This window comes from Macaca mulatta, chromosome 20 (genome assembly GCF_049350105.2).
Source record: "Macaca mulatta isolate MMU2019108-1 chromosome 20, T2T-MMU8v2.0, whole genome shotgun sequence".
NCBI classification, from domain to species: domain Eukaryota; kingdom Metazoa; phylum Chordata; class Mammalia; order Primates; family Cercopithecidae; genus Macaca; species Macaca mulatta.
The window spans coordinates 48,610,220-48,627,022 of NC_133425.1; the positions used below are offsets into that span (position 1 = coordinate 48,610,220).

Below are 16,803 nucleotides of genomic sequence, written 5' to 3' on the forward strand. Positions count from 1 at the left end.
TCATGGGAAAGTTTAAATGACTGTATGCTCTTGGGAAAGCAGAAAAGAGATGCTGGCGGTGACTGATATGAGAGGGAAAGCTACGTTTGGTTAAGCACTTACAACTGTATTTTGAGCATATTCTTTCAAAATCCTGTGACAACTCTGCAAAGTAGGTGGTAATGATAATCAACCTGAGTCGCAGTCTTTAACTCTTCTATTTAAAGCCTTCGAAAATAATGCATCTGGGTGATACAGTGGCTCACATCTGTAATCCCAGCACTTTGGGAGGCTGAGGTGGGTGGATTGCTTGAGCCTAGGGGTTCCACACCAGCCTGGACAACATGGCAAAACCCTGACTCTACAAAAAAAACAAAAATAAAAATTAGCCAGGTGTGGTGGTGCGTAGTTCCAGGTACTCTGGAGGCTGAGGTGGGAGAATTGCTTGAGCCCAGGAGGCAGAGATTGCAGTGAACTGAGATGGACCACTACACTCCAACGTGGGCAACATCAAGACTGTGTCTTAAAAAAAAGAAAAAGAAAAATTCTGCATTTAAGTTAATTTTCTATTTTTAATATTAATTGAAATTTAGCATTAGAATAAATACTTAGGCCGGGTGTGGTGGCTCATGCCCTGATCCAGGTACTTTGGGAGGCTGAGGTGGGTGGATCACTTGAGGCCAGGTGTTCGAGACCAGCCTGGCCAACGTGGCGAAACCCCATCTAAAACTAAAAATACAAAAGGTTAGCCGGGTGTGGTGGCACGCGCCTGTAATCCCAGCTATAGAGGTTGCAGTGAGCTGAGATCATGCCACTGCACTCCTGCCTAGGCGACAGAGCACAACTCTGTCTCAAAAAAAAAAAAAAAATTTAAACTTGATTTTGTTTGGGTGTAATGTTCAGGACCACTTTAATTAAACAACTAGACCTGACTCAGTGGCAACTGGGAAATTTGTCATCTATTTTCAGTATCAGCCCAAAATTAGTTACCCTCAATCAGTTTTTATCATGATTAGAGATGAGATTGTATTTGTTTGAGACAGAGTCTTGCTCATCTCCGGTGCTGGAGCGCAGTAGCATAGATCATAGCTCACTGCATCCTCAACCTTTTGAGCTCCAGGGATTCCCTAACCTCAGCCTCCCAAGTCACTGGGACCACAGGCATATGCCAACACACCTGGCTAATATTTAAAAAATGTTTTGGAGAGACTGGGTCTTGCTATGTTGCCTAGGCTGGTCTTGAACTCCTGGGCTGAAGTGATTCTACAGCCTTGGAATCCCAAAGTGGAGATTATGTTTTTAAGAGTTTTCCTTTTTGTGACATGCAAAGCAAGACTAAAAAGTGAGAGTGCCAACAAAGTAAATAATTTAGTAAATGGCTATCTGCAGAGGGAGATGTTAGTAAGCAAGCATTAGATGAGTGCCATTTAGCTTTGTCCTTTTGCTTATGTCCTTTGGTTTAAATTATTTTAAACCAAAGATTTCTTTGTTTTTTAAAAACCTTACATGAAAGCTCAATTTGTAAAATAAAACCAAAATATTCAGGATGAGAGCTTATTGGGAGGAAATGGAGGGAAAGAAGGCCTAAGTCCTCTCTTCATTTGGATGGTTAAAGATTACCCAGTACTCCGAGAAGCCCAATTTGAAAACACAGAATGTTTACGCAGTGCTTTATGTGTATTATTTTACAGTCATTTTTTTGAGACCAGTACTGTTATAATCCCCATTTACAGATGAAGAACTGAGCTTCAAAATGATTGTCTTGCCTAGGATTACATAGCTGGTAAGTGATGAAGTCAGGATTCCAGCCTTGCCATTCTGTTTCCAGAGCCTGTAAAACTACGCTATAGGATCCCTTGTAGAATTCCTTTTCGATGAAAGTAGGATTCTTTCACTGAGGGACATGTGAGAATTAAAGTTTAAATTGGATTACTGGGGCTTTAAAAAATTTGTAAAAATATCCATAGCCAAGTTAATAATTTTAACTCTTTAAGTGTACAGTTCAGTGGGGGCATTCTTAAAGTCATGAAAATGGTATGTTGTTGCTTAATGCTTTTGAATCTTAACTTTTAGAATAATGTAAGGATTGAGGAGTTTAGTTATTTTTTTATGTCATGGCATTATTGAATTCCTAAAAGCATATGAGTATTTACTATGTGACAGGAATTAAATTAGTAGATGTTAGGGATACAAAGATATTCAAATAAGAAGCAACCTCTGCACTCATCTTGTTTAGTAGGAAAAACAGACATGTAGACCAAGAATGATAAAATAGTGTGTAAAATATGGAATACAAAAAAAATGAGTGTATAATAGCTTGAAATGTTTGAGTGTGTAAAGGCTTCCCAAAGATGGTACCTGAGTTTAATCGTGAAGATATTACTTTGTTAAGAGGAAGGCTGGTGGAAGGGGTGATGGTGTAGGCATAGAGAACATATTAATGTGTAGTGGAAATATAGATTACCTATGAGAGTAGCAAATAAGAGTGGAGAGGCATTGTTAACTTTAGGGAAGGAATAAAATAGCAAGTATATACGTTGAGAGGGCAAAGATAAATTTAGGTATCATAAAATATGATATAGATTGGTATAACATTTTTAAATTTTTTAATGAAAATACATTCAATACTATTAGATATAGCAGGCTTGGATCTTGGTAATATTTCAGTAAGTTGACAAAGAATCTTAATCTATGTTTTTAATTTTATAGGTTGATGAGAGGGAAATAGATAATTTTTGAGTACTTACTATGTTTTAGGACTTTGAATATATATATTTTTTCTTCTTTGAGATTGAGTTTCATCATGTCACCCGGGCTGGTCTCAAACTTTTGGGCTCAAGAGATCTGCCTGCCTAGCCCTCCCAAAGTGCTAGGATTACAGACGTGAGCCCCTGTGCCCATCCCGAATATTTTCTTTCTGAACTCTGCAACCTTTCTAAACCCTGTGATGTAGACAGACTGAGGTTTGTTTGTTTTTTGTAGAGATGGGACTGTGTTGCCTAGGCTGATCTCGAGCTTCTGCCCTCAAGCAATCCTCCCACCTCAGCCTCCCAAAGAGCTGGGATTACAGGCATGAGCCACTGTGCCCAGCTTAGACTGAGAGGTTTTAAGAACTACTCAGCGTTACACAGCTTAGAATTAACAGTTAGAATTTGAATCCACACCTAAGCTCCTTCAGCTATGTCATGACTGGCTCATATTTGCCAGATATTTGTCTAATTGATTGGTGAATCTAATTTATTTTCTAATTAAACAGTCACATGTTGTCTTAGTCCATTTTATGTTGCTATAACAATACAACAGACTGGTTGATTTATACAGAAAAGAAATTTATTACGGTTTTGGAGGCTGGGAAGTCCAAGGTCAAGAGACCTGCATCTGGTATAAGATGCCTTACAAGCATTCACAAGAAGGCCCTCTGATGCAAGGCCTTCTGCTGCATCATCCTGTAGTAGAAGGCAGAGGGGGAAGAGAGCAAGATGTGACTGAATTTGATTTTCTTTTTTGTAACAAGCCCACTCTTGATAACTAACCTACTCCTGTGATAACATTAATCCATTCATGAGGGCAGAGGCCTCATGACCTAATCACCTCTTATTAGGCCCCACCTCTAAACATTGTTGCTTTGAGGACTGAGTTTCCAACACCTAAACTTTGGGGGACATATTCAAACTATAGTGAGTGTATAGATAATGCAGTTGGATTATCAGAAACATGTCAAAGATACATAGAGCAGAGTTACAGATGGGGCTTAATAAAGTAGTATACACATAGAATACATGGCATTAAAGCCCCTTATGTGGGCTTTCCTAATGATTTTATTTATTTATTATTTTATTTTATTTATTTTATTTTATTTTATTTTGGAGGCGGAGACTCACTCTGTCGCCCATGCTGGAATGCAGAGGTGTGTTCACGCCATTCTCCTGCCTCAGCCGCCCGGGTTCATGCCATTCTCCTGCCTCAGCCTCCCCAGTAGCTGGGACTACAGGCCCCGCCACCACGCCCGGCTAATTTTTTGTGTTTTTAGTAGAGACGGGTTTTCACTGTGTTGGCCAGCATGGTCTCTATCTCCTGGCCTCAGGATCCACCCACCTAGGCCTCCCAAAGTGCTGGGATTACAGGCGTGAGCCACCGCGCCCAGCCTCATAATGATTTTATATATTTTACATTAATAGAACACCTAAGGATTTGCTAATTAGCTACTGAAAATAATTTAGAAGGATACTTCTGGATAAATATTACAAGTTGGATTATTTTTCTTTTAGTTTCTGATTTTTGCTAGGACTCATGCTGTTACATGTTAAGGTCATATTAGACTGAAAAATAAAAGAATGAGGTCAGTGATACTCCCACAATTAATGTAATGACCTTTTTCAGCATTTAAAAAATTTTTCCTTATTCTTGCCCATTACGCAAACATTTTTTTTTTAAGGGATTTTAGGCGTAGGACATTATGAATGATCTCCTGAAGTGGGGGGAAAAATAGCATGATATCTTTTGTAAATCAAAAAAAAAATTTAATTAAATCTCAGGTAAGTTTTTGTTTTTAGATATGGAGCTTACTGCTTCATAGCTTTTTTGCATTTATTCTATAATCAGGATGAAGCTTTCCTCCCAATGAAGCTTATGTCTGTGTTTTGGTTAGGGTAGTGGTGGTGTTTTAACTCTTTTCTTGGGAGACTATGAAGGTTTTAAATTTCTGAATATAAATATAGAAAATAACCCAAAGTGTAGAGTATAAGACACCTTTACAAGCATCCAATTAAAACTTGTCATTGATGAGGAAACAGGGCCAGAGTTGAATATGTTGTCACATATTCAGTTACTACCAGAGGTTAGAATTTTGGTCCCTGATAAGAAAACAACAATTCTAATAAGTTTTAATTTATGTTTTGGGGTAGTAAAATTTCTCTCTTGGAACCTTTTGTCCTACTTTAAAAATGTCTGTTGTGGCCTGGGAAACATAGTGAGACCCTGTCTACAAATATATATATATAATTTTTTTTTTTTTTTAAGATGGAGTCTGGCTCTGTTGCCCAGGCTGGAGTGCAGTGGCACTATCTTGGCTCACCACAACCTCTGCGTCCCAGGTTGAAGCGATTCTCCCGCCTCAGCCTCCCGAGTAGCTAAGACTACAGGCGCCCACAATGCCCAGCAAATTTTTGTATTTTTAGTAGAGACGGGGTTTCATTATGTAGGCCAGGCTGATCTTGAACTCCTGACCTCATGATTCGCCTGCCTCAGCCTCTCGAAATGCTGGGATTACAGGTGTGAGCCACAACGCCTGGCCTACAAAATATTTTTTATAATTAGCCAGGCATGGTGGCACATGCCTTTAGTCTCAGCTACTCCGGAGGCAGAGGTGGGAGGTTCACTTGAGTGCAGGAAGTCAAGGCTACAGTGAGCTATGATCATACCACTGTACTCCAGCCTGGGCAACAAAACAAGACCCTGTCTCAAGAAAAAAAAAAAAAGTTCATTTAGAATTGTAAGTAATGATTAAGTCAATTAAGCAAAGATATATTGTATGTCCATATAAAAGAATTACTTTCAGAATACTTTGGTTAGAAGTTTTCTAAGCAGGTTGAGCGCAGTGGCTCATGCCTGTAATCCCAGCACTTGTTTTGTTTGTTTGTTTGTTGTTGTTGTTTGTTTGAGACGGAGTTTAGCTCTTTTTGCCCAGGCTGGAGGGCAATGGTGCTATCTCAGCTCACTGCAACCTCCGCCTCCCAGGTTCAAGTGATTCTCCTGCCTCAACCTCCCTTGTAGCTGGGATTATAGGCATGCACCACCATGCCTTGCTAATTTTGTATCTTTAGTAGAAATGGGATTTCTCCATGTTGATCAGGCTGGTCTCGAACTACCGACCTCAGGTGACCCGTCCACCTCAAGGCCTTTCAAAGTGCTGGGATTACAGGCGTGAGCCACCACGCCCGGCCAATCCCAGCACTTTAGGAGGCTGAGACAGGTGGATCACCTGAGGTCAGGAATATGAGACCAGCCTGGCCAACATGGTGAAACCCTGTCTCTACTAAAAATACAAAATTAGCTGAGCGTGGTGGAGGGCACCTGTAATTCCAGCTACTCAGGAGGCTGAGACAGGAGAATTGCTTGAACCCAGGAGGCAGAGGTTGCAGTGAGCCGGGATTGCACCATTAGCCTGGGTGACAAGAGCAAAACTCCATCTTAAAAAAAAAAAAATTTCTAAGCAGTATAGGGCTGGCTGAAAATTGGGTCACAGTTTGGGATTTGCTATCCAGACATCTTGTACTCTACCTTTTTAAAAATAGCTAAGTATACGCCAAAAACAAGATTCTATAATAGAGCATATTTCATCTTCATGAAAAAACAATAGTACCAGGGCCATAATATACGTATAACGGAATATTAGCCTTAAGAAGGAAAGATACTCTGACACATGCTAGCTACAACATGGAAGAACCTTCAGGACGTTATGCTAAGTGAAACAGACCAGTCACAAAAAGAGAAATCCTATATGATTGTACTTATATGAGTTGTCTAGAGTTGTCATGTTCATGGAAATGACAGTAGATGGTGATTGCCAGGAGTAAGGGTTAAGAGAAGTGGTGGGTAATGGGTATAGAGTTAAAATTTTATGGTTGGGCGCAGTGGTTCACACCTGTAATCCCAGCACTTTGTGAGGCCGAGGCGGGCGGATCACGAGGTCAGGAGTTTGAGACCAGCCTGAGCAAAATGGTGAAACCCTGTCTCTACTAAAAATAAAAAAAAATTTAGTCAGGCATGGTGACGGGTGCCTGTAATCCCAGCTACTCAGGAGGGGCAGGAGAATCACTTGAACCTGGGAGGTGGAGGTTGCAGTGAGCTGAGATCATGCCATTGCACTCCAGGCTGGGTGAGAGTGAGACTCTGCCTCAAAAAAAAAAAGAAAAAAATGTATATATGATTAAAAAGTTCCAGAGATTGGTGCACAACAGTGAGAATATACTTAACACTACCGAACTGTATACTTAAAAATGGTTAGCATGGACTTGGCTCATGCCTGTAATCCCAGCATGTTGGGAGGCCAAGGCAGGTGGATCACTTGAGGCCAGGAGTTTGAGACCAGCCTGGCCAACATGGCAAAACCCCATCTCTACAAACAATACAAAAATTAGCCAGGTATGGTGACACATGCCTATAATCCCAGCTACTTGGGAGGCTGAGGCACGAGAATCTCTTGAGCCTGGGAGGCAGAAGTTGAAGTGAGCTGAGATCGTACCACTACACTCTAGCCTGGGGGACAGAGTGAGACTGTCTCCAAAGAAAAAAAAAAGTTAGAATGGTCACTTTTGTTACACGTATTTTACCACATTAAAAAAGGGTTTTTAATGGGCCGTAAACTCAATGTCCAAGTAATCATTGTTGCTACCTTTTTTTAAAGTTTCACAAAAGATTTTTTTTAAAACCCAGTTTCTGCCTTATGTAGCATTCCCTCTCCCTCACCAAAAAAAAAGTTTGTCATTTTCATGAATAAATACTTATTATCTGATACTGTGTGCTACTATTTAGTAGATACTAACGATACATCATGTAAAAATTACTGACTTAAATTTTATGGTGAGTATAGGCTTTAAGATAATATGTAAACTCTAGAATGTTAGCTAGTACTAAGACAGAAAAATAAAGCAAGGAAGGGGGAGTGAAGCATCGGAGGGGAAATGATGACATTTTAGAAAGGGCAATCAGGAAAGGCCTCACTAGGAAAGTCACTTTTGAGAAAAGAACTTGCTGTAATGAAGAACAGTACATTGAGCAGAGGGAACAGTAAACACAAAGTCCTGGAATATCGTACATTCCTGGCTTTCAAGATTGTTTTTAATTGTAGGATCCATATGACAAAATGTGCTACTTTAACTGTCAAGTGTACAGTGCAGTGGCATCAACTTCGTTCGCAGTGTTGTACAACCATCACCACTACCTGTTTCCATTTTTTTTTTTTTACCACCTCAAAGCACTGTACCCATTACCAAATAACTTCTACTCTTCCCTTCCTCTAGCCCCATTAACCTCTAATCTAGTTTTATGTACCTTCTGTCTCTGAATTTTCCTATTCTAGATACTTCATATAAGTGGAATATTTGCTTTGTGTCTGCCTGCTAATATCTCTGAACATAGTGTCCTCAGGGTTCATCCATGTTGTAGCATGTATCAAAACTTTATTACTTTTTATGGCTGAGTAAGATTCTATTATAAATATCTTTTGATGGACACTGATTGTTTTCAGCTTTTGTCTATTGTGAATAATGCTGCTATGAGTGTTTGTGTACAAGTTCTCTATTTGAGTCCCTATTTTCAGTTGCTTTTGGTGAATAGTGTATACCTAGGAGTGAATTTGCTGGGTTATAAGGTAATTCTCTGTTTAACTTTTTTAAATGTTTTGTTATTTAGGCCAGGCATGGTGGTTCATACCTGTAATCCCAGCACTTTAGGAGGCTGAGGCAGGTGGCTCACCTGAGGTCAGGAGTTCGAGATCAGCCTGGCCAACACGGTGAAACCCTGTGTCTACTAAAAATACAAAAAAATTATTTGGGCATGGTGGTGGGCGCCTGTAATCCCAGCTACTTGGGAGACTGAGGCAGGAGAATCGTTTGAATCCTGGAGGCAGAGGTTGCAATGAGCCGAGATTGCACCATTGCACTCCAGCCTTGGTGTCAGTGAGACTCCGCCTCCAAAAAATATATATATATATAAAATTTTCCTTTGTTATTTGTTTGTTTTTGGTTTTTAGAGACAAAGTCTCACCTTGTCACCTAGGCAGAAGTGCAGTGGTGCAGTCATAGCTCACTGCAGCCTTGGCCTCCTGGTCTCAAGCAGTCCTCCCGCCTCAGCCTCCTGAGTAGCTGGGACTACAGGCATACATGTACCTGTCTGGCTTGTTTAACTTTTTGAGGGACCACCACACTATTTTCCACAGTAGCTATACCATTTTACATTCCTACCAGAAATGTATGAGGGTTTCAGTTTCTTCACATCTTCTCCAACGCTTGTTTATTTTTTATACCATTCCTAGTAGGTGTGAAGTGATATCTCATTGTGATTTCTATTTGTGTTTCCCTAATGACTGATGTTGAGTGTCTTCATGTCCTCCTTGGACATTCCTGTATCTTTTTTGGTGAAATATCTAATGAAGTTCTTTGTCCATTTTTAAATTGGGTTGTTTGTCTTTCTGCTATTGAGTTGTAGGAGTTCTTTAAAAATTCTGGATATTAAACTCTTATCAGATATATGATTTACAAATACTTTCTTGCATTCCGTGGGTTGCCTTATTATCTTCTGCTACCTTTGGGTTTAGTTTGCTTTTCTATTTCCTTAGGGGTACAATTAGGTTATTAATTTAAGATATGTCTTTTAAAAATGTAGTTGTTCACAGGTATAACTTTCCCTCAGAGCACTCCTTTCACTGGATCTGTTAAGTTTTCCTATATTGCATTTCAATTTTCACTTGCCTAAAAGTATTTTCTAATTTTCCTCATTATTTCTTCTTAGACCCATTGATTGTGGTGTGCTGTTTAATTTTTACATTTTGTGATTTTTCTAATTTGGCTTCTGCTATTGATATTTAGGTTTATTCCATTGGAGTCAGAGAGGACACTTTGTATACTTGTAATATTTTAAAATGTTTGAAGAATTGTTCTGTGGCCTACCATATGGCCAGTCCTGGAGAGTGTTTCATCTGTACTCTGGAAGAATGTATATTTTGCTATTGTTGGGTAGAGTGTCTGTATATATCTGTTAGATCTAACTGGTTTGTAGTGTTGTTCAAGTCCTCTTTTGTTACTGATTTTCTGTCTGGTTGGTCTATTCATTATTGAAAATGAGATATTTAAGTCTCCGACTATTGTATAACTTTCTACAATTATATTGTAGAATTGTTTGTTTTTCCCTTCAATTCTGAGTATTTTTACTTCATAAATTTTGTGGGTCTGTTATTGGTGCATACATATTTATAATTGTTATATCATATTGGTAGGTTGAGTCACTTTCATCAGTGCGTAATGTCCTTCTTTGTCTCTTGTAACCTTTCTCTCTCTCTCTCTCTCGTACCCAGCCATTTTTTTATTTCAGGCTGAAGTGCAGTGGCACAATCATAGTTCACTGTAACCTCCAACTCCTGGGCTCAGGAGATCCTCCAGCCTCAGCCTCCCAGTTAGCTAGGACTACAGGTGTGCACTATCATACTGGCTAATTAAAAATATATATACATTTTTTTGTAGAAATGGGGTCTTGCTGTATTTCCCAGGCAGGTCTTGAACTCCTGGCCTCAAGCAATACTGTTACCTCAGCCTCCCAAAGTGCTGGGATTGCGGCAGGTATGAGTCACTGTGCAAGGCCTTCTTGTAACCTTTTTTGACTTAAAGTATTTTGTTTGATACTAATATCCCAGCTCTCTTTTGGTTACTATTTTTATGAAATATATTTTTTCATTTCTTGTTTTTTATTCTCCTGTGACTTTGTATTTACAGTGAGCCTCTTGTGAACAGTATATAAGATGGATTATGTTTTTGTTTTCATTTTTATCCATTCTGCTAATCTCTTCCTTTTAAGTAGAAAATTTCATTCATTTACATTTAAAGTAATTATTGATAAGGAAAACCTACTTCTGTTATTTTGCTTTTTGCTTTTTAATGTCTTATATGCTCTTTGTTCCTTAATTCATCCATTACTGCCAATTTCTTATATTTAGATTTTTTTTTTTTTTTTTGTAGCATGCCATTTTGATTTCCTTCTTTCCGTTTCTGTATGTTTTTTAGTTATTTCCTTAATGGTTATGTTGGGGATTATAATTTTAACAAAAGTTATAACAATGTATTTTAAATGCCAAGTTAGTTTCAGTGGTATACACATGCTCAGCTCCTAAACATCTGTCTCTTCACCTTTATGTTGTTATTGTCAAAGATTACATCTGTCTACATTGAGTGCTCATTAACAGAAATTTAAAATGGGTTATTTCTTTGCCTTTAGGATCATATTTTTTAAAAAGGCATTACATACCAAAGGTACAATTATGCTGGCTTTTATATTTACCTATATAATTACCTTTAGCAGTATTCTTTGTTTCTTCATAAGGCTTCAAGATATTCTCTAGTGTCTTTTCATTTTATCCTAATGGATTCCCTTAATCATGTCTTTTAGAGCAGCTCTACTAATAACAAACTCCTTTAGCTTTTATTTATCTAAATGGATCTTAATTTCTCTTCATTCTTAAAAAAATAGTTTTTTGCATAGAATTCTTAGTCAACAGTTTTTTTCTTTCAGCACTTCAAATATTTCATGTCAGTGCCTCTGGCCTTCATGGTTTCTGATGAGAAATCCACTTTTATCTTGTTGAAGCCCTCTTTTACTTGATGAGTCTTTTTTTTCTCTTGCCGCTTTCAAGATTCTCTTTGTCTTTTGACCAATTGACTGTAATGTGTTATGATGTGATCTCTTAGAATTTATCCTCCATGGAGTTTGTTGAGCTTCTTGGATGTGTAGATTAATGTCTTTCATCAAATTTGGGGAGTTTGGGGCCATTATTTCCTCAAATAGTCTTTCTGCCCTTTTCTCTCTCTCCTCCTTCTGGGATGCCCACAATGTATATTTTATTCTCTTGATGTTGTCTCATAGGTTTTTTGGACTCTGTTCACTTTTCTTCTTCATTTTCCCTTCCTTCCCTTCCCCTTCCCTCCTCCACTGTTTTAGATTTAAGTTGGAAAATGTTTGATTCTTGTAATAAGCGATAAAAAATTAAAACTCTCCTTCTTCTGCCTTCCTTCCGCACCTATGCGTCTACTCAAAGGCATTGCCCCAGTGATTATTTCTTCTCTCTCCTGAGTAGAGAGATGCATTCCTGTAGCTGGGACTACAGGAATGCACCATGCCTGGCTAATTTTTTTTTTTTTTTTTTTTTTTGTAGAGACAAGGGTCCCCTCCCCTTCCCTTGTCCTGTCCTTTTCTGACAGAGTCTCGCTCTGTCACGCAGGCTGGAGTGCAGTGGCACAATCTCAGCTCACTGCAAACTCCGCCTCTCGGGTTCAAGCGATTCTCCTGCCTCAGCCTCTCCCAAGTAGCTGGGATTACAGGCGCCTGCCATCATGCCCAGCTAGGTTTTGTATTTTTTTTTTTAGTAGAGACGGGGTTTCACCATGTTGGCCAGGTTGATCTCGAATTCCTAACCTCAGGTGATCCACCCGCCTTGGACTCCTAGAGTTCTGGGATTACAGGCATGAGCCACCACGTCCAGCCTCTTCATTATTTTTTCTTTGTGATCCTCTTGTTGGAGAATCTGGTAATTTCAATCCTTCTATCTTCAAGTCTTCAAGTTTGCTGATTATTTCTTCGGTTTGCTCAAATCTCCTGTTGAACCACGATAATGCATTTTTTATTTCAGGTATTGTACTTTTCAGCTCCATAATTTCTATTTTGTTACTTTTAAGATGTTCTGTTTCTGTATTGATATTCTTATTTTGTTCATATGCCATTTTCCTGGTTTGCTTTCATTCTTGGGCCATGGTTTCCTTTAGCTTTTTGATCATATCTAAGACACTTGATTTCAAGTTTTTGACCATCAAATCTAATGGACTTTCTTGGGGACAGTTTCTGTCAACTTTTTTCTTCCTTTGGATGGGCTTTCTTATTCTTTGTATGCTTTGAGGGTGTGTGTGTGTGTGTGTGTGTGTGTTTGGGGGCGGCAGTGCACACACACACGCGTGTGTGTGTGCGTATGTGTGTGAGAAAACCAGACCATTTAATACTGTGATGTGCTAACTTCAGAAATAAGATTTACCCCCTCCCTTAGCATTTGCTGTTCTTCATTGTTGAAGGCTGGAGTCATTCGTTTAGACATTTTTTTAAAACTATTTTCTGTATTAACTATATTGGTTGTTGTCTGAGGTCACTGAAGCCTCTATTACTTAGGTTTGTGTTTAGCTAGTGTTTTAATACAGATTTCCTTGAATGCTAGGTGTATTTTCTTTTCAGCATTCTCTTGGTTGTTGTAAATATTTGACTGTTTTCCAGAGTTGTGATAAAGTTGGTTCTGATACTTCCTGCTTGTTTTGGGTGTTTGTGAAGAGACAGGTGTTTGGAGCTGTCTACTCTGTCATTTTGCTGACTTCACTCTCTCATGCTTGGCTTTTTAGTGACCTGAGGAGGCCATTGTGGCTGAAGCAAGGGGGTGAGCAAGAGAGAAGTGCAACCAGAGATGAGGGCAGAGAGCTGTTCTGGTGGTGGTGCAGGGCCGTGCTTACAAGTCATAGTAAGGATTTCAGTTTTTCATGTGAGTGACATAAAGAGTCATTGGAGGGTTGTGAGCTGAGGAGTGTCCTGAATTAACTTGCATTTTAATGAGATCACTGTTTTGAAAGAGGGCAAGGTAAATAGCAGGCTGTTAGTTGCCAATCAAGTGTCCAAGATGAGAAGTCAAGTGCTTTGTTAGGTAAATGGGTCTAAATTTAAGGTAGAGATATATAATTAATAGATGTAAGTTTGGGAATTGCCAATATAGAGATTTTATTTAAAACCTTGAGATTGGATGAAATCACCTTGGAGGTGAGTATAGATAGAAAAGAGAAGAGGTCGGGGTCCTCCAACGTTTGTAGATTGAAATCTGTAAAAAGAGAATGAGAATAAACACTCAGAAAAGTAGGAGAGAAACCAAGTGAATATCATATATAACAATTAAATGAAGTTAAGTGTTTTAAGGAGGACTCCATGATAACTACATCAAATGCTGCTGATAGGTAATGTTAGATGAGAAGTGAAAAATGACCCTCGTATTTACTTATGTGAAGGTCCGTATGCTCTCAGGTCAGTTTGGTGAGATGATGGGAATAAAACTGAATTTCAAGAGAGAATGGCAATAAATAAATTGAAGACAGTAAACCTAACAGATTTCTCAAGTTTATGGTAAAGAGGAAGAAAGAAGGGGGAGAAAATTGAAAGGATAATAAATGGGATCAAGAGAGGGGATATTTGAAGATGAGAGAAATAACAGCTTGTTTGTATACAGATGAGAATGGGACAAATTGATGACTCAGGAGAGAGAAGAAAGAATTACTGGGGTAAAGCCTTTGAGTAGACGAGTAGGTGGGGAAGAAAGGCAGAAGGAGGAGAGTTTTAATTTTTTATTGCTCATTACAAGAATCAAACATTTTCCAACTTAAATCTAAAACAGTGGAGGAAACTTTTTAAAAGTAATATCCTTGTTTTTTGTTTTTGTTTTTGGAGACAGGGCCTTCAGGCTAGAGTGTAGTGGCTCAGTCATGGCTCACTGCAGCCTCAATCTCTCAGGCTCAAGTGATCCTCCCACCTCAGCCTCCCAAATAGCTGGGACTACAGGAATGCATCATGCCCAGCTAATTTTTTTTTTTTTTTTTGGTAGAGACAAGGGTCTCATTTTGTTACCTACGCTGGTCTCGAACTCCTGGGCTTAAGCATTCCTCCCACTTCGGCCTTCCAAAGTGCTGGGATTACAGGTGTGAGCTACTGCACCTTGCCAGTTTTCAGATTTATTTGTGATATGATTCAGGAAAGCTGATCAGAAATACTTCAGCTTGTAGGTAGGAGACACAGTTATTCTGGCATGTGAGTATCTGTATGCTAGCTGGTAAGGTGCCCAGGAAAAGAGAGATCAGATCAAATAATGAATATACAGCTGAATAGAAAGAGTGCACGTCCTTACCTGCTTTAATCCTTACTGGATATAGAGTTAATCAGTTCTTGTAACCTTTTAAAGGGCTAGCCCTAAATAATTAAGGGGCAATATTGAATTCATATTAATTTAATGTTAATACCCTTTCAATTGATATTTATTACTCAAAAGTATCTGGGCTTCCTAATTTTTTGATAAAAAGTAAGAATTCTAGGCCGGGCGCGGTGGCTCAAGCCTGTAATCCCAGCACTGTGGGAGGCCGAGATGGGCGGATCACGAGGTCAGGAGATCGAGACCATCCTGGCTAACACAGTGAAACCCCGTCTCTACTAAAAAATACAAAAAAAAAAAACTAGCCGGGCGCGGTGGCGGGCGCCTGTAGTCCCAGCTACTCGGGAGGCTGAGGCAGGAGAATGGTGTGAACCCGGGAGGCGGAGCTTGCAGTGAGCTGAGATCCGGCCACTGCACTCCAGCCTGGGCGGCAGAGCGAGACTCCGTCTCAAAAAAAAAAAAAAAAAAAAAAAAAAAGAATTCTAGATATCCTAAATTTAAATTTTCAAATTTCACTAATGTTTTACTAATGTTTCCTGAGCTGTGACTTTCTAAATCTGACTCTTCCTCAAACCAAACATCACTTACTGTTATTACTGATTATAAAAACATCTTGCTTTTTTGTATGGAAAACATTTTAATATGCATTGTATCACTTAGTCATTGTATCAAGTATGTAGGATAGTCAGAGGGTTTTTTGTTGATTCTTTAGTTTTTATATTCTTCAGGTCCCTAATAATAAGGAGCTTTGTGGATGTTACTATGCATCTTCTAGAGAAGCGGTCCTCAACCTTTTTGGCACCAGGGACCGGTTTCGTGGATGGGGGTGGGGAAGTGGCGGGGTGGATGGAGGGAGATGATTTCAGGATGAGACTGTTCCACCTCAGGCGTTAATTAGATTCTCATAAGGGAGCACAACCTAGATCGCTTACGTGTGCAGTTCACGATAGGGTTCACGCTGCTATGAGAATCTAATGCTGCCGTGACAGGAGGCGGAGCTCGGGCAGTAATTCTAGCCAACCTGCTGCTCACCTCATGCTGTGCAGCCTGGTTTCTAACAGGCTGCGCACCCATTCCATCTGCAGCCGGGGGTTTCGGGACCCGTGTTCTAGAGTTATCATTTGTGACAGAGTCAGTAAACATCATTTCAGTTAAATTCTGAAGTTTTAAATTTTGATTGATTAAAATGATTGCTATAGCTTACCCCTTCTCAAAAAAAAAAAAAAGATTTTTTTCTTGAGTCATTTAAAAATATGTCTACTCTAGAGTTCTTATTTATTTTAAAATTTTTCCAGAGCATACTTTTTACATTACTAGCTTATTTTAACATTGTCATAAGTTTCAAAGTTGTATTGGATAGATAAAATATTTTCTTTGAGAAGACACAGACTTCCACTGTAACTTAAATCATCCAAAGTAACTTCACCTACTTAATTTTTTCTCAGAAAGATCTACCTTGCAAATACTTGCCAAGTAAAATTAGTTGGTAATTAGGTTGAATAAAATCAGTTGTTTTTTTTGTTTTGTTTTGTTTTGTTTGAGACAGTGTCTCACTCTGTTGCCTAAGCTGGAGTGCAGTGGCACAATTATGGCTCACTGAAGCCTCAGCCTCTCAGGCGCAAGCAGTCCTCCCACCTCAGCCTCCCAGGTAGCTGAGAATACAGGTACACACCACCATGGCCGAGTAGTTTTAAAAAATTTTTTTGAGATGGGTGTCACACTTGTTGCCCAGGCTGGTCTCAAACTCCTGGGCTCAAGTGATCCTCCTTATCTAAAAGATATAACAGAAAATTAGAAGTTTCAAAATAATTTTACTTATATAATTTTTATTCTTAAAGTAGCTTTACTGAGATATAATTCAGATACCATACAATTCATTCATCTAAAATGTATATTTAGTGGCTTTTGGCATACTCAAGAGTTGTTTATCCATTACCATGGAACCAATTTTAGAGCATTTTCATTACCCGCAAAAGAAATCCCATAACCTGTAGCTAACACTCACCAATCACCAGTCCTTCTATCTACCCACCATGCCACCAGCTCTAGGTGACCACTAATCTATTTTCTCTCTATATATACTTGCCTACTTTTGACGTTTTATATAAATCGAATCA

The 16,803-nt window shown here is 39.0% G+C and overlaps 1 protein-coding gene across 17 annotated transcripts in view; it reads left to right on the forward strand.

Moving 5' to 3' along the window:
- CHD9 (chromodomain helicase DNA binding protein 9) overlaps positions 1-16,803 on the forward strand; it is a 275,857-nt gene that overhangs the window by 83,747 nt on the left and 175,307 nt on the right. Inside the window, exon 1 of one of the 17 annotated variants that reach the window (XM_028840895.2) lies at positions 1,634-1,762. The exons of 14 other annotated variants lie outside the window; for them this stretch is intronic. The gene's annotated coding sequence lies outside the window, so the exon portion shown is untranslated. Of the gene's footprint in view, positions 1-1,633; positions 1,763-12,643; positions 13,262-16,803 lie in introns of those variants that run through there. 2 more of the 17 variants (XM_077984735.1, XM_077984743.1) reach the window with 2 other exon arrangements.